The 23,632-nt window shown below is 36.6% G+C and overlaps 1 protein-coding gene across 2 annotated transcripts in view; it reads left to right on the forward strand.

Annotated features, from left to right (window-relative positions):
* Odf2l (outer dense fiber of sperm tails 2 like) overlaps positions 1-23,043 on the forward strand; it is a 205,842-nt gene extending 182,799 nt beyond the window's left edge. The window contains exons 22-23 of one of the 2 annotated variants that reach the window (XR_012449821.1): positions 6,049-6,555; positions 22,909-23,043. The gene's annotated coding sequence lies outside the window, so the exon portion shown is untranslated. The remainder of the gene's footprint in view (positions 1-6,048; positions 6,556-22,908) is intronic. The other variant, XR_012449822.1, reaches the window with a different exon arrangement.
* Positions 23,044-23,632: the final 589 nt, after the last annotated feature.

Raw genomic sequence — 23,632 nt, forward strand, 5'->3', positions numbered from 1 at the left:
GGCTTTGACTGTTATCCTCTTATGTCTGCCTCTCAGGTAACTGGGATTGCAGGCTTAAGCTGTTGCATCCCACAATTTTTTATCTTTTTACCTAATAAATCATAAACATTCTTCATTTGTCTGTGTAGTCTTTATAACTAAAATGTAAAGGTTTGCATAACAACTCATTTATTGAATGCATTATAATTCATTTATTTCTCTATTGGTCAGGTTTTTCTCAGAGTTGTTAACAAGTGGTTCAGTGAGCTATGATTTGTGGCCATGACTATGTATGACTATTCATTCATTTTCATGCCAGAGTCAGTATTTTTTAAATTCTAGTATCAAAATCATAGCTACTCATGAAGAGTTTCCTAAGCTACATTTTGAACTCAACATATTTTAGTGACATCATAGTGGAATGTCTTTTGTTCAAGAGGGAGGCACACAACTCTATTTGATGTTTCTTTGACTCAGCATCAAAGAAAATGCTTTTATGCATTTTTGGTCTTTTGTAGGTCAGCAGTGAAAGAAGATAAAGGATCTCAATGTCTTTAGAAACCTCACATTTCTACAGTGGTTAGAGATCGAGAAGCTTCATTCATCATATTTCTTAGATCATACCCACCCCTACCTCCCCAGTCCAGCTGCAGCTGCCTCTCTCGGTGCTTCATTTCTCACCTGCACCACCAGTAAAACATCAGAGTAAAATAAACTCATAAATGAGTCTTGGGATGGACTTTTGCAGTTGGTTGATAAGTTGAAATCAGCAGTCATAAATGTATTTACACCACAGAAGTTAACACCATGGAATCACATCACAGAAATGCTACAACTCAGTTCAAGTCAGGATTCCCCCCCACCACAGAGATCCAGTGGTTAAGCTTTTATCAGCACACCTCCAATGGTACTTCTACATTTATCAAAAAGCACCTTTGCTTTTTCTTTTTGCTGGAGAATCCTCTGTTTTCTTGTTTGTGAAAAGTGCAACCCAGCATTTAGATTGCAAAGAGACTTTAGAAATTCCCTGACCCAATCTTATTATTTCACTGATGCTATTAGTTCTGACTACAAAGTGGTATATTTTTTCCCTCAGAGAAGCCAAGAAGGTATCTCTCACTTGGTAGAATAATCAGCATGGCCCACTCTGTCCAGAAGCAGGATTCTTAGCAGGTGAAGCCTAAGATATTGCAGAGTGAGGTATGTTTTCATAAATCATGATGATAGGACAGGCAGCAATGGGAAATTCAAGATGAGGAGCCAGCCTTGGCCTGGGAGCCCAGTTGGGCCACTGGGTCAGAGAAGGGGCAGTGAATCATTACAGAAAAAAGCAGGTACGTTCCTATGATTTCATGAGTTAGAGTGGTATCTGATGTGTTGGGATGGCAAAACAGAAGATCCAAATCCAGGAAAAAATCAGTTTTCATCCAAATAGGTGTAGGCATAGGGCAATCGATATCTGAAAAAAATTAATTTTCAGAAGTGATGAATTTTAGGAAAAATAAATTTAATCACTGACAGTACTGGAGACTCCACGGCCTGTTTCCAACAGCGTAGCACACACACTGCATGCTCAGTAGCAAAACCTGGCGTTTGCTAATGTAATCTCCGAGACTGGGAAGTCCACTGGACCCTTTACCTTAGTGATACAGAGCCTTTGCAAACTGGGAAATGGTCTTAATTCTTGCTCAAAAAGATCCCCCATTAGCGGGGCACAGGTGGCTCACGCCTGTGATCCTCACTACTAAGGAGGCAGAGATTGGGAGGATCACAGTTCAAGCCTTGGGCAAATAGTTCATGATACCCCATCCTGAAAAAAAACATCACAAAAAAGGGACTGGTGTGGCTCAAAGTGTAGGCCCTGAGTTCAAGCCCCAGTACTGCCAAAAATCCTCCCCCTAAACTCTTCTACTCTTTTCATGATATGCTAACCTCTACATCCAAGCTTTTTCTTCATTACAATCAAGGCAGCTGATTTTGATTAGAGAAATCTATCTCAGAATTGGCTTGTTACCTGAAGTTCACTAGCAGAGGAGCATTTAAATCATGTTTAGATTGAGCAATTAAAAACAATAAAACCATTTCATTTAAGAACAGGTACACAAATAAAAGATTAAAAACAGAACAAGTATGCAGGCAAAGGAATAGGGTTTTTTTCTTCTTCTGTTTTTCTTTTGCAGATAGGGTCACACTGTGCAGCTCAGGTCTTGAACTTGTGATTCTATTGTCTCAGCCTCCCAAGTGCTAGCATTACAGTGTGAGCCATTATGCCCACCCACTGGTCACTGTGAACAGGTAAAGACTGATATAAAATGAGGACTGGCATCAAGATTGAATTCTGTTTCTGAGGAACAGAAACAGTTGATGGAGACAACTGTTATGAACTTGACTAAAAGAGCCAAAACATAAGGTGAAAGTAAACCTTGAAGTGGTGTGGATTTAGGGAAACAAACACCGGGCACCATGTTATTACAGAGGAATTGGTTTGGAATGGTCTTATTTTGGTAGTAATAAATGAAGGATGAGAGATGTCATGTCCACAATATCACTAATAATAGCTAATGGGTATCATCCTTCCATGAAACAGAGATCCTTGTCCATACTTTACTCACTCTAAATTCTCTAGTAACAATGCCAGCATTATAAATTGGACACAAGGAAGAATGCTTAATTTATTTAGCATACAGTTTGCAGGTGATTTCTTCAATGTTGACAGATCCCACTAGGTGCGGTTGGATACACCTGTAAGGCAGAAGCCTCTCACTTGGGAGGCTTAGGCAGGAGGATTGAGAGTTTAAGGCCTGCCTGGGTTACCTAGCAAGTTCCAGGCCAACCTGGGCTAGTGAGACCCTGTCTGAAAAAAACAAAACAAACACTAACAACAACAATAAAAAAGAAAGTTCCCTGCAGTTCAGTTGCTTCCCCATGTGCTCTAATTTATGCTAATTTTTCTCAGTCTCAGCTTGATTCCTTCCCTGTTGCCAAGTTCATAGATCATAAATTTATTTAGAATCCCATTCATTCCTTCACAGGATTAAATTATTTATCTCATGTAAAATTAACCAGTATTCAAAAGAATTAATATCCAGAACAATTTATTAGTTTTAATTTTTCCTTGAGTTTTGCTTATATTAAAGAGAATTTTACCCCCTGTAATTTAAGTGGCATTTGAAAAAACAAATATGTATTAGGTATTTTATTATTCACATCATTAACTATGATAGCTTTTTTTAACAAGTTTAGTAAGAGTTTCTTAGAGTTTTTAACCTATGATGCATTTTGAAAATATTGATATCATGAATTTGTGTAGTCAATCTTCATCTGAGAATATCTATTTCCATATATACATGAAAGAAAGTGTTTTCTCAGCTTCCTCAGCAAAAGAAATGTGACATTTTGATAAGTGAGAGTACCAGGGCAAATGGGAGAGAAAAGAGTAAATCTGGGCCACTAGAATAATACTCTCTTCCCATGCACTAAATAGTACTAAATCTGTATAACCAACATGCTAATTATAAAAGATGCCATCTGTGATGTTCACTCAAGGAAACAGGATTTTGTTGAACTAATAAAGTTGAAATGAGGACAAGGTCACAGCCTGAAATTAGGCACATGGTATTATTTGTCATGGGTGCTAAAGGCAATGGGAAAAATATATGAGTAGGGAGGAAGAAGATACATGGCCACTGTAAATCACTGCTGTCCACAGAGTGAAAACTGTTCCATCTTAAGGAAGCCTATCTTATCTGGTCTTATGCTTGTTTAAAAAAATTTGAAGAATTGATTGATTACCTTTCATAACTGATGGACTTGTGGAATGTACCAAATGAGCATTGATGTAAAACAGCTGTTTGTGATTTCCAATGCCAGCATCAAGGAAGCCAAATAAAATTAAGATGTTCTGGCATAAAACAAAGACATCATTGTAGCCATCAGATGCTTTTTACACATTGTCCTAGATCATTGTGTAATTGTCTGACCCTCTTAAGTTCTCTGCCACCGGGCCAGTTCTCTTGAGAAATTAAACATACATGATTTAATCTTGAAAGATGACTATTACAAATTAGACTGTGTTACCATCAGTTCTGTTTAGTGATTTCTCAATGCCTTGTTTCTTTAAAAAAAAAACTTTATATGTGTGTGCGTGTGTATATATGTATGTATGTAGATATAGAGAGGTAAGTGAGGGGGAGAGAGAAAGAGAGAGAGAATCTCTACCTGGAGATGGTGGCTTTTTTTTTAATAGTTCTTCCTTCCTTCTTCCAGTACTCTCACAATACCCTGCCAGTTGTCCCCTAACCCCATATTTCAATTTTGGAGAATGTAAGGTAAATTCTGAACTCATTTTTCTTGTCATTGTTCATGTTTTATAAATATTTCTAATATATTTCTGCAATATCTAAACAATTATTAAGTTACTTACAGCTGGCTTTATTGATTATTGTTCATGGCAAATCCAACAGAAATCCTTTTTAGGAAAAAAGATTCTGGAATAAATTAGGAATAATTGAGTTTAAAAAAATCTTGGTCAGACCAACCTTGGTCAAACCAACCTAGTCAAATTTTCCTTGCCTTCTGAAGTTTAAATTCTTGATTAATTAGAGTTAGGGTGGAAATTTAAACTCAAAACCAGATGAATTTGTGTAAGTACCAGATTCTCTAGCAGACAAAACATATTTGGAACTTTTATCCTTAATTCAGCTTTCCAGTGCCAGTAAGAGGTTCTGGTTCTTTACTTGAAGGTTTACAGGAAACTTTGAAAGACATTATCTATAAATCCACATGAGAGATCTGCTATAAAATTAACATTGAATTCAAAGTATCTTGGCTCTCAGATTTTAAAATGTTTCTGTTTGGGAGAAATATGAATTATTTCATGTTTTCAATCATAATTTTGTTTTTATCAGTAAGTATTTATGAAGTTTCTAGCAAGCATTATTGCTGAGACCAAGTTGTTATGTAAAACACAGCATATCTTTGTATTAGTTTAAGACTTCTGCATATTACCTCCTAGCTATCCACCATGAGAAACAGAAATACTGAAATTCAAGGAAATCCCTGCAGCTCTGTGAGGGTGTTGGGGGCGTGGGGGTGGGGAGGTTACAGTGTTTGAGATGGACAGAGGAAACCAACTTCTACAACCAGGACTCAGGAGATCAAAGTCACCACTTAGAGTATGGGAAAATGGTTTTATCTAATTGAAAGTAGAGGGAAATGAAGGTTGAACTGTACAAGTTGAAAGTTTAAGATTCAGGGCTTGGTTCTGTAACTTTGGATCCATTGCTAAGATAGACAGGTCTACAAAGGTTTCACCAGCAATTTCAAGGCTGTCACCAGGGAATGCAGAATTGGGGAAATATTGGTAAGACAGCTTGACTTCTAGATTGGAGAAGGACTTACACAGATGTTTTTAAATTGATAAATTCTTTAAGACTACCTATATTTTATATTCTCTTGCCTATGCAATACTATAGTTAGAGAGCATCTGTTTTTTAAAAAAAATCTTATATGCACACTCACTAATTTAGCAGTTCATTATCTCTAAATATTTATTTCTATCTATAACTACCTCAGGTCATTGTCATTGCTTCCAATCCCATCTGTTTCAACTTTCATTTAGTTACTATTTTTATCCCAAGTGTTAATTGCCTCATTAACACTACAAGGTTTCTCCTGCAGCAATTAATTGCTCCCATGCAGCAATTAATTTATCCTTGTCTAAGTGATTCCTCTGGCTGTCTGGCTTCTCCTGTTCTCCCTGAACTGTCATTGGAAGGAAAGCCTGTGTCTGCCCCCAGCTGCTTTTAATTCTTTCAGTGAGGGCTGTTCCTGCTGAGTGAGGGCTACAATTCAGCTTAAAGGAGTAAGATTCTAATTATTTAGAAAACCATTTTTAAAGGGCTAAAGACAGATTGCTTCATAAAGTCTCCTACATAGTTCAAAAATGGTGAGTATGGTTCGAGAAGAAAACAAAGTTCTATTGTTTATAGAGGTTTTTTTTTTTAAATGCAAAGCACTTTCATATGCCTGAATATTTAATTCCTACATTATTCTATTATCTCACTTTAGAAAAGAGGAAATAGAGGCCCAGGGGCATACTTTCGAAGTGGGAAAAACCAAGGCTTGAATCTAGATCTGCCTGACTGTTAAAACCATCATGCTTTGAGGAGGTAAAGGAGAAAGTGGTGACAGAATGTTGAGTGACAGTGAAGCTGCAGTCTGGACAAGAGGAGAAAGAGAGGAGCTGACTGATACTGTGCGTGTCACCAAGAAAGCCTCTCTAGTTTATCATTTGCACATTCGGTTCCTCAAGTTCAAATATTATTAGAAGGAGAAATTCTACAAGCAAAACAAGCACCCTGACAAAATCTCAGAAGAACCTATCATTCCCCAAGACTTTTCTGGAGAGCCTCAGACTGGGAACAAACAACTCAGGGTAGAAATTTAAGCTTCACCACAGAGATTCCTCAGTATGATACACTGGATTTTCTGATTTAAAGAACCTTTGATCTCCTTCCCACTTTAGAAAAGCCTTTAAGTCTCCACAAAGGGCTGCCGAAAAAAGAAAGAATTTGGGTAAGGTTCTATTAATGTTGTCATTAATTCTAATGAATCACCCCCATAAAATGCAATTCTGTCTCTTTGCTTTTGATAGTCATTAGAGATAGTAAGATTTGTGATCAAATATTTTAAACCAGAATAAGTGGCTGCATTGCTATCATAAACAGAGAATGAATACATTTAATGATCTCATCTACTAAGAAACTTCAAAAGCCCAGAAAGGGAAAATATGATTCTGAGAATAGGCACCTTTAATGTTTTTTTCCTTTAATAATAATAATGGTAGTAGCAATAGCTAACACTTATTTGGGATTTCGATATGCCAGAAACTTTAGTAAGGGCTTCAAATGTATTAACTCACAATAACTCAATGTCATAAGTACTGTTATTATCTCTACTTAACATATTCATGAAATAAAATATCCAAGGCCACACGGCAGTAAGTGGTGGAGCTGGGATTTGAATATAAGAGACTTCTTAACTGTGTTCTGCAGAAACACCTTTAAGTCTCTCTACATTCAATTAGGCTTACCAAACACTTTGTTTCTTAATATTGGGAAATATATCCAGACCTACTGACAGAAAAGAACTCTTTGGGAAGATGATAGCCTAAAACAGAAATGCTCAGTTTTCTGAGAAGGACCAGATAGTCGATATTTTTAGGCTTCATAAGCCATGTAGTCTCTGACACAGCTACTCAGTTCTGCCATAGTAGGCCAAAACCAGTCATAGACGATGCGCATGGCTGTGTTCTGATAAAACTTTTTCTTTCTTTTACAAAAATAAGGAGTAGGCCAAATTTCGCCCAAGTGCTATATTTTGCCAACCCCTGGTCCAAAGCGATGGTTTTCAAAAAATAATCTCTAGAGGAGCGGCATCACCAGGGCATTTATTGGAAATGCAAATTTTGGGACCCCTACCCCAGGCCTACTGAGTCAAACTCTAGGTGAGCCATTTATATGTTTTAACAAACCCTGTAGGTAATTCTGATTCTTGCCAAAGAATCGCTGATCTAATGAAAAGGGAGTAATGTTTATTGAGTGTCTGCTTTATATCAGGTACTTTCAAATTTTTTTCTCACTGAATCTTTATCACAACTCTTTCAATTAGGTAGTTTCCATATTTTACAATTGGGTAGGTAAGACTCAGAGAAGTTAAATTATTTGTCAAAAATTGAGTGACTGTAAGTAGTAGAACTAAGATTTAAGCCAACAGCTGCCTAATTTCCAAAATATACCTTGCTAACATATGTCAAAATAACCTTGGAGATCAATCTGTTCCCCTGCTGTCCAGTTGAAAGAATTAGAAACCAGGGAGAAATTTGCTTCAGGTTCTCATTGCTCTCAGTTCAGAATTCTTTTCTTTGCCGCATGTTGAATTACAAAGTGAACAGAGACCTCCCTCAAGTGCTGGGAAAGACTATGATTATACCTGAGCCGGTGATTCCCTGCACAGCCTAGCAGGATGGAAATCCTCCATTCCATCCAAGGGAAGCCTAACAGGTTCCACACTGGTAAGGCAGATACTGGAATTTTCTAGTCACTGAATCATAACTTGGGTGTTTGAACATGGTTCTGGCATTTCATCTAGCCTCCCCTCAGTTCCAAGATAGAAAGACAGAGAAGTGCTCTCAAATGTATGTTAAAGGTTCAACAAGGAAGAAGAAAAAATATTTATTGAACTTTCATTCATGCTAGAAATTTATCTGTGTGCTTTGTATATATTAGCTAAAACAATCATTTTAAGAACCAAGTAGATAAGAAAACTAAAATGTAAAATAACTGGAACAGAATTTTAAAAAAGTACTACAATTATCTGGAGCCCAGGGAACTTCCACGCTCTCCCTTCCTCTCGTATTGCCCACTGCCCACACCCTAGATGTCACCTATACTTACCGACTTTACTGCATACTCATAATTTAGGAGGTTGCTCCCGTGCCCTCTGCCTTCTAAGTAGAAATGGGGTACCTCTAGAAGCACTGCATGCTTTTGGCTAAAAGGCTTTTATGTTTGTATTTTGATTTTTAACTCCAAATGAGATGTTTATGTAAAATGCAAGTGAAATTAACCCCAGAAATGTGAACAAAAGCAACTGGATAAGAATGAATTTGAATTAATGCTCCTCATAATCTGGCATTTTGGAACATAATACAGGATCACTTTGTTATAACATCTCTCCCTTCCCCCAATTTCAATGTTTTTTTGTACATAACACTTATAAGTCCTAGCTGGAGACCCATAAAGCAATATTTTCCTCCATGTAATGGTTTCCTGAACATAGAGTTCAAAAACCTGGTCTCCTGGAAAACATTATAAAGAACTTCCACTGTATTAGGATGTAACTCACACCCCTTCATGGTCAGTAACTTTGCTTAAACATAGCCCCATGTTTAAAATACTTCTTCCACTAGTTGTCGTTCCATAGTTTATAAATATCATTCTCCGCCAAAAAAAGTTTAAGTGGAAAATGAAGTGTGAAGTTCCTGCCTACAAACCATATATTTTAAACAAATTCAACTAAAGATATTTTTTTAAAGCTTTGTTTCACAAAGAACTTTAAAGATGAAGAAAAATAGCACCCTTCTTTAGTTATTCTGTTAGTTTCCTTGTAAAGCCATAACAAAGTATTGCATACTCTGCAGTTTAAAACAACAGAAACATGTTCTCTCACAGTTCTGGTAAAAAATCTGAAACCAAGGTGTTGGCAGGCTCTGTATGGCCGGAGGGAAGAATTCTTCCTTGACTCTTCTAGCTGCTGGTGGCTTTCAGCGTTCTTTGTCAATCCTCAGCTTTCAGCTTCCTCATTCCAATCTTTGCCTCCACATTCACAGGCCTTCTTTCCTGTTGTCTGTGTCTCCTTCTCCTTTCCTCCGTAAAGACCCCAGTTATTAGATTAAGGGCCTACCCTAATCCTATATGGCTCCATCTTAACTTAATGACAACTGCAAAGACCCTGTTTCCAAAGAAGAGCAAGCCCATAGGTAACAGGGCTTTGGACTTGAGTATAGATTTTTAGGGAATACATTCAATTGGCCTTAGTTATCTAGTTACTTCAGTTGTGAGAATAGCTCACAAATATTTCAAAATCTTTGCTTTTATAAGAACTAATTTATTTTACAAAAGAAAAACTTTGTCTATAGCCAAATTTTTGGTTAAAAACCGAAGTGTACATATTCACTTCTGATGAGCATTTATAAATGTTGTCATTTCTTATTCATCTATCCTCTAAAAAACAATTCAAGATAGGAATGTGGCTCAGTAGTAGAGCTCTTGCCTCTAGTACCAAAGACCACAGGCCCAGCACAAAGAGTCAACATTCCTAAAAGTGATTTAACAACAGTTACAGCAATTAAGATCTTACCCTGCAGCACATATATTTACAATAATTCTATGAAGTCAGGATTGTTACCTTCATTTTACAAATGAGACAACTGAGACTAAAAGATGTCAAGTAAGTTATCCATCATCACACCAACTCAGTAGTAAGTGACAAGGTCAAGATTCAAGTTTGGATAACATCTATTGCCATAGTAAAATATGTCTATTTCATTCCACTAAGGCAGAAAACCAATTTATTAAGATCTTTTGGTGATGAAGTACTAATAGGTTACCTTTATTTATAATCTCCTGTGCCAAAATAACTGAGACATGTATCTTTCCCTGATGTTTATTCAATAGCAAAGACTTGTCAAATAACTTTCCATGGATCAGGCATCAGGAATTTAAATAATTACACAAATCAGAAAAATACAGGGTCTAGAGCAGTCTACCATCTAATGGCCGTCAAGCTGGCTAGAAGGTGTCAAAACATTATGACTCATTTCACCTGCTTCTCTTACCTTCAAACCAAGTCATAGGACTTTGCTGTTTGTCTTCATATAACTAAGATTAGTTCAAATTAATACATATTAAAGTGCAGCTATACATCCCATAGCAGGAAGAACAGGGGTCAAATCACTGGACTGTTGGCTCATGTTTGCAGCCTCCCTAGCCAGCTGAGGAATGCTGTGAACTAGATTCAGGCAAGAAGTTGCCCTTCAGTTGTGCAGAAATTCAGATGGCATAATTTCTATTTGCCTGGCTATTTCTAAACTACTGCTAAAAGAGTTTTGAAATCTAATCCTCAATTGCTTTTTATTCTACAACTGGCAAAACTAAAACTTATAATGGATAGTGACATTTCAGAGTTGTATAATAATAGATTTTTGCCTTAAACCTACAGGAACACCCAAATATATTCATTATTGTTGGTGTTCTTCCAATTCTGTCATATTTGTGGTTGGTACATTGAAGAAGTTGTATTTCATTCAGAACACTGTGTGTGGCATAGAGTTATACCTGGTCTACTGTAGCCAATATACAATACTTATGCAGGGTGGAAGAAATGGAGAGAAATGGTTTCACTATGAAACTAAGTAGATGCTCTTTCACGTGGAAAGAAGGGAGGGAGGGAAAGAGGGAGAGAGGGAAGGGAGGAAGGAAGGCCAAACAAATAAAGAGATAATCTGAGTTGGACATTCTGGCACATGCCTATAATCCAGTTACTTGGGAGGTGGAGGCAGAAGTATGTGTTCAAGGCTAAGCTAACCCAAACAAAAAGATAAGGAGAGCCTGTCTCAAAAATAAAATTAAAACAAAAGGGCTTGGGAGCATGGCTCAAATGGTAAAGCACTTTCCTAACATGCATGAGTACCCCCCCAAACAAACACAAAAGTAGAAAAAAAACACATTAAATACAAGAGAGCAATGATACAAATAATAGCTAACTTCTTTTCAGAATCATTGAGGACCAGAAGACAAAGGAAAGATATCTTTGAAATGCTACAAAAAAAAAAAAAAAAAAAAAAGCTGGGTGCCAGTGGCTTACACCTGAAATCCTAGTTTCTTAAGAGGCAGAGATCAGGAGGATTGCAATTTGAGGCCAATCTGGGCAAATAGTTCATGAGACCCATCTCATGACACATCTTGAGACCCATCTTGAAAAAACCCAATACAAAAAAGGACTGGTGAGTGGCTCAAGGTATAGGCCCTGAGTTCAAACCCCATTATTACATACACACACAGAGATATCAATCTAGTGTTTGAAGGACTTTGGAAATATCTTTTGGAAGACTTGCATGATAAGAAATGCTTAAGGATATTCTTTCTTTTCTTTCTTTCTTTTTTTTTTTTTGTGGTATTAGGGCTTGAAATCAGGGTTTCAGCCTTGCTCAGCAGGTACTCTGCCTCTTGAGCCACACCTCCAGCCCCCTTTCTCTGTTTATTTTGGAGATGGGGTCTTGGTTTTTGTCCAGAACAGCAATCCTACTTTGCTCTTCCCACCATAACTGGGATGGCATGTGTGTGCCACCATGCCCAGAATTCTTCCACTGAGATTGGAAATTTTTCTTTACCCAGGCTGGCTTGGAAGCATGAGCCTTCAGATCTCAGCCTCCCCTGCAGCTGGAATGACAGGTGTGCTCCATCATGCTCAACTACTGGTTGAGAGGGGTCTTGCAAACTTTTTGTCTGGGCTGGCCTTAAACCGTGATCCTCCTGATCACAGCCTCCTGAGTAGCAAGGATTATAGGCACGAGGCACTGGTGCCTGCCTAAGGATATCTTCAGATTGGAAGGAAATGATACCATATGGAATTCCAATCTATAGTAAGGAATGGGTAAATATAAAGTGAACATTTAAAAGAAAAATGACATTGTAAATTGAGCTCTTATAAGCTATATGAAAGTAAAAGATATAACAAAGGTAAGTCAAGTGAATGCAAGATTATTACATTTGTGACATGAAAAGCAGCAAATGGGAATATGAAGTGTCAGGTATAAAGAGTGAAGTGGTAAAGGATTGAACTCGTATTTGATAACTGTGAATATTGTTTGTGCTAGAGTCACCACTTAAAAATAATAACAAAATGTAGTTAAGAGCTCAGAGGTGGTGTGGAGGAGCATACCTGTAAAACTAGCTACTTGGGAGGCTAAGACAGGAGGGTCACAAGTTTAAGGCCAACCCAGGCAACACAGTGAGACGGTCTCAACAAAACAGAGAACCCCCATACTCAGTGGTGGGACAAACGTAAATCAGTGGTAGAACGCTTGCCCTGGGTTTAATCCCCAGTGCTATAAAAGAGGGAAAAATACAATAAAGGAATTAAAAGAAATGCTAAAGACATATTTTATTAACACAAATAAAGGCAGGAAAGGAGAAATAAAAACTTAAGGAGCAAATAGGAAAAAATAGCAAGATGATTGACTAACCACAGCAGCAGTTTTATTCTAATAGTCTAAAACTGGAAACAACTAATTTCTGTCAATAGATGAATGAATAAATGAACTGCTGTATATTTACACAATAGAAAATCCTCTGTAGCAAAAAGAAAAACCTGTTAGTGCACACAACAGCAAAGGTAAGTCTTTAAAACAATTGAGCAAAAAGAAGCCAGAGAAAAGAGAATGTCTGTTATAGAGTTCCATTTCTATGAATTCCAGAAAATTGAAAACTAATAGATGGTGATAGAATACAATCAGTAGTTTCCAGGGGCAATGATGTGTGTGCGTGTGTGCGTGAAGGAGCTGGGAATTGTTTGCAAGCAGGCATGAGAGAACTTTCTAGGGTGATGGAAGTGTTCATATTTTGTTTGGGTTAATGGTTTCACAGATATGTACATTTGTCAAAATGCTCTATTTAAAGTGAACACTTTTACATTGCATTGGAAATTAAATAAAAATTAAATAAAGGGTAAAACATAAATATTCTAATAGATACTATTGGATATTTAATGGATAGAGATTTTAAAAAAGTGAACACTTTGAAAACATATCTATAGAATCTACTCTTTTCTCCTTGATAAGCAGGCTTCTTGATCCCAGTCCAGACTCTAGAATCTCGTGCTGATCCCATTCCACTACCTGCTGCAGTTACCAGATTTTTACTTTGTTTTTTAGTAGACATTGATTATTATCATCTTTCATCAAGAAGAAAACTTCTTGGAATGGACAGTGACCATTAGTGCCAAAAAGAGTTAAAGTTTTCATGATATTCAGAATTTTTCTCAAGTAAAATTCTCCATGTTGGAATGATCTCGCATATTTTCTAGCAAGGGAAAGAACGGAGTGGTTTTTTAAGAGAAAGTTTCCTTCCTGGGAAAACAATACTCTTTTCTAAATAATGTAGATAATGGGGAAAATTTATAAATACTTAGAAATATGATTTCAAAGAACTGTTTTGGGACTTGTTATCTTTTATTTCAATTATTTTGGCTATCTTAAGCAAACATTTGAAGGTTCCTAGGAAATTCAGCATGCTATAGCTATTTAAAAGTTGATTTAATTACATCATTTTTCTCCTAATCGTCTCGACTTGATGATTTTTATATTTTATTTGGAAAAATAATTCAGTTTATCCAAGTTTAGATAATAATGTCTGGCCATCTAATATTAATCTGTTTTATTATTATTTAGTTACTTGGTAGACTTTGATGCTTATTTTAAAACTTATATGCACATATTCACACATACGTAGTTGGAAAATATTTAATAATATGTGGCAGTTTTTTATTTGGAAAATTGTCTTTACTTAAAAGTCACATATTAATTTATATTTAGAAAATAATGAAATATAAAACTAAAATCCATCTAAAGACATTTCTTAAGAGAATGGATCAGGAAAAGAACTTGTTGAGGAATAACTAGGATGGTATGTTCAGAAAGAAACAGGTAAATAATCTAAAAAATTCATTTAAATTTAAAATGAATCCTTGAGAAAGGACAAGTTAGGAAGCATAATCAAAGCACATTTGGCAGAAGTAATGCTTTAAGTCCATCAATTTAAATTCTTTATAAATTCTGAAAAAGATTGTCATGGCAACAGCCATCATATTGGAGGAAGGAATCAGATTGAGAAGAGACAAAAGGAAGGATTACATTTTTGCTTTCACGAAGTACATTTGGAGTCCAAGATGCTCTGTTCAGATTGTTATTCCCATCAAAGTTCAATGCTAGTTTCATCTCCTTCAGTTGTCTCATTTTTCAGTAAGCTCTTTATCTTCCACACTCCACTAGCGCTACACTGCCTCCAAAACTCACAACCTGGGGTGGGATACTTTGTACTGTATTTGTGATGACCTTTACAACCTTTGCTGGGCAGAGATTGTACCTTTCAACATTTGCATCCTCAGAGAGCCTAGGACGGTGTTGATATACGTTAGGACCTCCTCAGTGGGAGAGAGAAGTTATCAGTAGAGTATGACAAGCTCCTCTGACATTGTCTCCCCAACTTTGTAGCAGTTAATATTTGCCACAATGTATGATAATTGTCAATGTACTTGGTGGACTTCTGTTATGGTTTGGATCTTAAATGTTCCCTAAAGCCACATGCTAAAGACTTGGTCACCAGCCTGTGGCGGTATTGAAAGGAAGTGGAACCTGTAGGAGGTAGAGCCTAGTGAAGGGAAGGTAGATCATTAGGAGGGTGCTCTTGAAGGAAATATTGGAACTCTGGCCCCTCCTCCTGACCCCTCTACTTTGTGGTAGCAGCTTTGCTTCACAACGTGCCCTCCATGGTGATGTGTTGTTTTGCCATAGGCCTGAAAGCAAAGGGTCAACCAACCACGGACTGAACCTCCCAAACTGTGAGGTACTTCTTCCTTTGACTTGGTTATTGTAGATATCTTGTCTCAGTGATAGAAAGCTGACCACCATGGGCTGAGGTATTGTTTTATTAACCTCTTAATTTTCAATGTTTTGTGTATCATGAAAGCCTAAGAAATATTTCTTGGAATGAGAGAACTGGACCAGAAGCAGTGGATTCTAGTCTTGTAAGAATATATGTATCACTAGTTCATATATATATATATTTAATGAAGCAGATATATTAGCTCTTAGCCACTGGATTTCTCCTGCCTCCAATTCTTCAATCACCTGGAACTCAAGGACCCCACACAGGTCAGCATACTGAATATTTTAAACACGTCATTATATCATAAATACCTCCTCCTCAGGAAAACCTGAAGACCCCAGGACCTGGAGACTGGCGGTGAAAAAAGGTGATTACATCAATAGTTCAATGAGTGGGGCAACCTATTTACATTTTGGAAAGGTTAATTCATTAAGCATCCTAGTCCTCTCCCATTGCCTGCTCAGGAATAATATCAGTTGGTTTGATGATTACTCTAAGTCTGTGTAGATAAAATTCCTATATATCCTGCATACATTTTTTGAGCACTATGTACCTATACTGTTCTGAGCTCTTTATGAACTCATTTAATTCTCCCAATAACCTCACTAGATAAGGAAAACTGAAGCAAAAATATCTAAGCTAATGAAGTAATAAATGACAAAGGCAGGATTCAAATCCTCACTGTCTGACACTGCAAGAAGGATATTAGAATGGTACTGTTTTTTTATAGAAATTTCACTTTCTCATCCCCATCCCCATGGATGAGGAATGTAAGAAATGAATAATACAGACTTTGAGACAAGGAGTTACTGCCTTCATTCCCAAACAGCTTTGCTTGTGTGTAGACTATGGAGATGATTTCCAGACTGTTCACATTTGTTTGGAAAGCTGGTTACCATCCCTTGGAGACCAGCAATGGGCTTACACTAACTGGTGATCTGAACTTCATCCAGGTCTGGTGGGTCGTGGGAGCCCGCCTTGTCTGAGGGAATGCAGCTGTGCTGTCAGTCAGCATATAGAGGCAGGTGGACTTCGTTATGAGTTACAGACCACGTTAAGGATTCAAAGACAAACCTGCCCTCTCCTAGACAGGGATGGAATGCTTATCATTTGCTCTTTGGAGAGATTTTATTCTGATCTCTTTGATTTTCCTGGGATTCTGTAAACCTTGTAGTTTGGGACAGAGAACAAGAGCACTTCTCATTTATGTTCTCATTCATCTTTCCTTTATTCATTATGTTCCTGTATTCATATTTAATAATTATAAATAAAAATTGTAACACACAAAGAGCCTTCCTTAGACACAGGGGAAGTTATTTTCCAGAGTGCCAGCAAGATCTCTTACTCATCTTACTGGAGCTTAAGTAGTTGGCCACTAAGTCTGAGTCTTTCAGCAAGCATTATTTATAAGAGAATCACAGTTATTATTTTGGTTTATATTCCCAAAATATTTGCAGCAATTTCTGAGTGGGATATGCCTGGCTCTTGCCTTGGAAAACTAAAAAAGGCTCATGTATTTCTCCTTAATGAATTCAATCAGTCCTGGAAACCTCAAATCTTAAATGAGTAAAAAACTCCCAGGATTTTGGTAATTCACCTTGTTTTCTGGTGAGACAGCTTGTTCTTCTAGTCTTAAAATATATACTCAGCATGGGAACCAAATCCTCAAAAGGGAATGGGTCCATCTGTGACATCCAGGCAAGCAGGTATTCCATTCTAACAACAGCTCAAGGGCTTCAAAGGATTTCCCCCCATTTTTTTCTTTTCAAACAACTTTTATAAAGTTCTTATATTGAGTTGAAATTATATCCGTGTAGATTTCATCTCTGTGAATATTCTTTCTTGTTCTTTTTGTGGGCGTCTTCCTTTTCCAGGCCCAAAGGTTTCAGTGCTCCTCAGAAATCAGTATACTTTTCTAATTCCATATCTTACCCCAGGAAAACCTATGGTTTTAAGGTTCCCCTCCACAGTGAAAAGTATATATTGTCAGCCCAAATTTTAATGCTGGGTTTCAGATCAATATATTTAGCTACCAATTAGACATATATGTACCTGACTGCCTTACAGACACCTCATATGAAAATTATCCAAAACTGGTTTTACTTTTCCTTAGATTCTTGAATTTGGTGAATGATGCCAATATCCACATAGTTTCCTAAGTTAGAAACTAGGAAGTTGTCTTGGATTTCTTCTATCAATCACCCAAGCCTTTACATACTGACCTATTAAAAATCTCATCCAGAGCTCTGCTTCTCCAACTCTACTACCAAAGGTATTCATTGTTTCTTGACTCACAATTATAAAAGGTGCCTCCTCCATCTGGTCTCATCCCCTTTAATCCTTCTTCTTAACTTATTTACCATGATCTACCTAAAATTTAAACCTCTTGTCATCTTCAGCTCAAAATTCTTAAGTGATTTCAGATCTGCATCTGATGGCACTTAAGATCCTGTAGACACACTCATTCAAGTAGCAATAATATGTTTTTTAAATTCCTCTTATAAAGCAGATACCTTAAAGCAACTGAGGCCAATAGGAAAAGGGGAACAGGTACTAGAGAAAAGGTTAGATCAAAAAGAATTAACCTAGAAGGTAACACCCACGCACAGGAAATCAATGTGAGTCAATGCCCTGTATAGCTATCCTTATCTCAACCAGCAAAAACCCTTGTTCCTTCCTATTATTGCTTATACTCTCTCTACAACAAAATTAGAAATAAGGGCAAAATAGTTTCTGCTGGGTATTGAGGGGGGAGGAGAGGGAGGGGGTGGAGTGGGTGGTAAGGGAGGGGGTGGGGGCAGGGGGAGAAATGAACCAAGCCTTGTATGCACATATGAATAATAAAAAATAAATAAATAAATAAATTCCTCTTACTCAGCAACCTCTAGACATTGAATTTAAAAATGGCAAAGGACTTGAATAAACATTTCTTCAAAATTATGTACCAATGGCTAGTAGGCACTTGAGAAAGTGTTTAACCCACTAATCATTAGGGAAACCATAACCAAACCACAACCACACCCATTAAGATGGCTATCATGAGAGAGAAAAAGAGAGACAGAGACAGAGAGGAAGAGAGACAGAGAAAGAGAGAGAAAGTGTTAAATGTTGAGAATGTAGTGAAATTGGAACAGGAATGTAAAATAGTACAAATGTTATGGAAAAAAGTATAGTGGTTTTTCAAAAATTTATTATTTTTTGTTTGTTTTTAAGACTGGGTCTAAATATGTAATCCAAACTAGCCTTGAACTCATGATCTTCCCACCTCAGCCTCCCATGTGCTGGGGTTCCAGGTATGTGTCACTATACCTAGCTTCAAAAAATTATAAATAGAATGGTCCATTAATTCCACTTCTGGGTATATACCCTCAGAGACTTGAAACTAGGGGCCTCAAAAGATATTTTTACACCTGTGTTTATACTAACATTACTCACTATACTCAAAAAGTGGAAGAAAACTTGGGGTCCGTTGACAGAAGAATGAGATGAATGAAATGAATGGATAAAGAAAATACAGTATAAGAAAGAAAATATAGTATTACATATAATTATTTAATTTTACAAAAGAAGGCATATTGGCATATACTGCAACATGGATAAAACTTGAAGACATTATGCTAACAGAAATTAGCCAATCACAGAATACTATATGATTCTTACATGAAATGCCCAGAGTAGGCAAGTTCATAGACACAGAAAGTAGAACAGTGGTTGCGAGGGGTTGGGAGGAGTTAATGTTTAACAGAAACACAGTTTTAGTTTGGGAAAATGAAAAAGGTTCTGGATTAGATGGGTGGGTCATGGTTATATAATAATATAAATATACATAAAGCCACTGAAGAGTACAATTCAGTAGTTAAACTGGCCAGTTTTATTTTATGCATATTTCATCACAATTTTATAAAAGGAAGATCCCATTGTATCCGATTTGTAGCTATCTGCCCTTGTCATCAACATATGTCCCAGCACCCCTGAACAACTCATAGCTCCTCAAATATGCTAGGCTTTTTAATAAATCAGCACTGTCTTGTGTGATGACTGATAATTTCTTACTCTTTCTCTTAGTTACGGCTCAAACCTCTGGTGACTCACTGTCCCACTTGGCCTAGACTAGTGGGTCTTTCAGGGCTAAGGACTTCCAGTCCTCAAACTGGGGATGTCTCTGGCAAATTGCAACAAGTCTGTCACTCCACTCAGTCTCAATGCTATGCTATTTCCAAGTTTGGCCAGAATTCTTAAATATCCTCAATGTCCTCGTCTAAGAACTTAAAATCTTTGCCTTGAAAAGGGCCAACCTCAGAATTCTATGATACAGCTAAAGATATTTATATAGGTTCATTTCTATTTATTAATTAACATCCCTGAAATAGTTAGATATTTTGGATTATATTACCATCTAAAACATGTTCCTCTTTTCTCCTTAAGAGTATCATAAAAATCTAGTGAAGTGCCTTACTTAAATCCAGGTACACTGTATAGAAATGCATTCCTTTGATTCGCTAATTTTGTCAAACTGTCCAAAAAGGAAATTAAATTAGTCTCTGACAGCTTGTTTTTCATGAACTCAAACTGGCTTCATGTGGTCAGAGCTTGTAAAGGAGAAAAAGAGGGATGGGGAGAGGGAAAAAGAGAGAGAGAGAGAGGAAATCATTTTTAATAAACCCCTCTAAAACCTTATCATGGGCCAACATTGATTCAGTTATAAATAAATATTACACTCTATCCTGTACTCACACTGTCACAATTTTCCCAGGATTTCAAAAGCACTGAAGTCCATAAAGGTATCTGACCATATTAAATTCAGTCACCAATCTTTGGTACTTTCTGTTACCGAAGTAGTCTGTCCTAGTACAGACAGAAACCCTGCTTGGCTAATACCTGGTAAGATGGCTACATCTGAGACCACAAAAAACTCCATGATTCATGGAAATGTTCATTTCACATGTAAACTAGCCATATGAATACACATTCATTTATAAGAATGTGAATACAGGTCTCGAGTAATGGCAAGTCAGCAACATTAAGACCAATAATTGTTACCATGTGGAGAGGTTTGGAGGCAGATGCATCTCTTTTAAACTGATAGCTTAAGTAATTGCAGCATTTGTTTTGTTTTGTTTCCAAATGAAAACAGAGCTGTTTCTGGTTGTCCTGGGTTTGGACCATGCAGCTAAGGAAGAAAGTCTTTTTCCCTTTCTAAGGATACCTTGTTTTCTGCCTATAATCTTCTGTCCTTAATAGTTGCAAATACGAAGTAACTTTGAAAGGGAAGGAAGAAAAAGGAACTCTTATTTAATATACAAGTTTGTAATAATTTCTTTATGGACTTAACATTGTTATCACAATAATATTCCTGAAATATATTAAGTTTTAAAGTGTCATCAATCAATCAACTTGAAATTCATTACCAGTAATCTTAATGTTACCACTGTTGTTAGTAGTATCATTATCATCAGAAAGATTTGTATTCCTAATGTGACTATAACTGTGTAAGTATGTGTCATCATTTGTAAAATTGGGATGGGGGGACTGGCAGACTGGCTGAAGTGGCAGAACATCTGCCTAGCAAGCATGAGGCCCTGAGTTCAAACCCCAGTACCAAAAAAAAAAAAAAAACAGAATTGGAATTAAAATCACCAAACTGCAGACCTCAAAGGATTGTTGAGGGACAGTAATATTTGTTGAGTTGGTGCTGTGTGCCAGGTCCTGTAAGGCATCTTACATGAAGAATTTAGTTTAGTCTTTATAGCATGCCTATAAATATGATAGCATTATCTTTATTTTTCAAACATAGAAACTGAAGTGGAAAGAGATTATGTGCCTGAGGTCCCCTGGGCTAAGCCCACTCTACTCTATCACTATAAATAAGCATGGACCTTTTTCAGTTGTAAACTGAAATATCTACCTACAGAAATGTAGGCACATGGAAACAGCACTGATTCTCTCATCCAGAGTGGGAGGAGGACTTAATACATTCCTATGTATTTCCTAAGAAGACTATATTGTTTTACTGATTTTGTTTGTTTGTTTGTTTGTTTGAGACAGGGTCTTGCTATGTAGCCCAGGCAAGCCTGAAACTCACAAATCCTCCTGCCTGAGCCTCCTAAGTGCTGGGTGCCACCACATCCAGCTTCAAAATTTTAGGTTTGTTTGGGGGGAAGGGTTGTTTTTTTTTGTTGTTTTTTGCAGTGCTAGGGATAAAGCCCAGAGTTTTGGGCATGCTAGGCAAGGCAAGTGCTCTATCTCTGAGCTACATCATCAGTCCTGATTTCACAGATTTCTGAAGACAAAAGAGCAATAGAGTCTTTCCAAAGTATCACGTAACAAAAATAATACTTACATAGCATTAACATTATCATCTACTATTCAAATGACTCTGCTTAATATCACAATGCATTTAAAAGAAACATTCCATATAAAGCAGATATACATTTATGATATGCAAGTGCTATCTAACATTCACACAATGGAAAAATTTCTTCATGCAATCTGGTACATGAACTTAAAGGTCCTTCCTTCCCCATGCCTTCTTTTATAAAATGCTGATTGGGGGAAATCATCTTTGCTACCATCGCCTAAGAATGTTTCTCTTGTGCTTTATTCAAACCAAAGATGTTTAGGAAGAACATCCATCTCTCCTAAAATTAGTCTGGCTACTCTTGAAAGCATGCTCTAATTCTTTTCATTTCTTGTATTTCCTAAGTATTTTATATTCGCATTTAGGATTTCTCTAAGCAAAGTGATGCTCCATACTTTTGGGCCAGCTGTGATGAAATTCTAAATACCTTCTCTTTGAATATATATTCCATATTATAGTATTGTAGTCTTAGCCTCCAGAAATATAACAAAACCACTGTATTGTGGTTATGAGAATGAGAAAATTTCAAAATACCCCAAACAGAAATGATCAGCAATGACAGACTCTAATTGTGAGACAGTTTAAACATCAGGGTAGTCCTGCATTTCTTTCTGTTTTAGTCAATATTGACACAGATTATTTCATTAATAAGTCAACTCCACTTGTTTAAGAATGTAGTGTACAGCCTGTAAACATGACCAAAATTTCCTCTGAAAGGAGTGATTCATATGTTATCCAATGCCTTTCAGTCAATTTAATTTCTAAATTAAAATATGGGAACATGAGCTGAATAGATTTTTAAATAAAAGGCAGCAATGAAAGAGAAAGAAATTGGTTTAATTCTCTCTCTCTCTCTCTCTCTTTCTCTCTCTCTCTCTCTCTCTCTCTCTCTCTCACACACACACACACACACACACACACAGTCAACACAGGAAAAGAATCTTTATTTAATAACCTGTGTGCCAAAACAAAAGGAAAGAAAATGCCTCTATGTGATCAGTTCATATGGTTAGTATAAGATTCAGTTTTTGCTTGAACAAAGAAGAGAGATGTCCTATATCATAGTAAGTGTTAAAGACTTCAGATTTGCATGTCAGGGAAAATAATCTTAGAAGGTACAATTCAAAAGGAAAAGTTAGAAAATCTCATCTTGGAATTCTTGCCAATCTGAAATCTTTGAGATCTTTGCATAACTAAAAGCATGACTATGTTAGCAATCTTATTTTAGAGGATGAGGGTTACATATAATCTTTTGAATTCCTTTTCTCTCTTGGCTGAAAGCCAATGGAATCAAGCATAGTTATACTGAGTCTGCTATTAATCACACACTCTTCTTATTTTCAGGTCTGCCAGGAAACAACTGTGGCAGACATATCGGGCTGGCACAGAGAGATCAGAAATGGGAGAGCTCTTTCCAAGCAAGGACCTAGATGAGCCTTAAAGAAGGAGTCGTGGATAGATTGCCCAGAGAAATGCAGTGTTCGAAGCTCAAATCCAAAGAATTTCTTTTCAGTGACGAAATGTCTACTATACTCTTTTACAAAAGACTTTAAGTAAATATGAATTCTTTAATACCGAAAAATAAAATAGTTTCAGCTTAAATCTTGTTTTATAATTCTTTTTGAATGTTAAAAGCTGTGACTTAAGGTGAGAATGGGGGCTTGAGGGTACACAGAGGCCTTAAATTTAATACCAATGTCATATTTCTTATGATACTTTGAAATTTCCTCTAAATTTTATATACACATGAAATACTCTGTTTTGATAATACATTTTTTGATAAAACTTTAACATTAGAAGATAACAGTGTGCTGCTATGATTCTAGGCACCCCAATTGTCTGTTAGCATTTCTTCAGACTATTATTTAAAAATTATTCTGTTTATGAATATCAAAGATGGTAACATTAAACTTTTTTCCAGAAACTTTCAGAATAGAATTTTGTCCTATGAAAAATGAGGGAAGTTGCAAGAGGAGATTTAGGAAAAGTAAACCAGGGTACAAACTTTCTTTTTTTACTCCTGAAATACCTATTATTCCCATAAAATGGTTCTATAATAATAGTTCTA

This window comes from Castor canadensis, chromosome 7, assembly GCF_047511655.1.
Source record: "Castor canadensis chromosome 7, mCasCan1.hap1v2, whole genome shotgun sequence".
Taxonomy (NCBI): domain Eukaryota; kingdom Metazoa; phylum Chordata; class Mammalia; order Rodentia; family Castoridae; genus Castor; species Castor canadensis.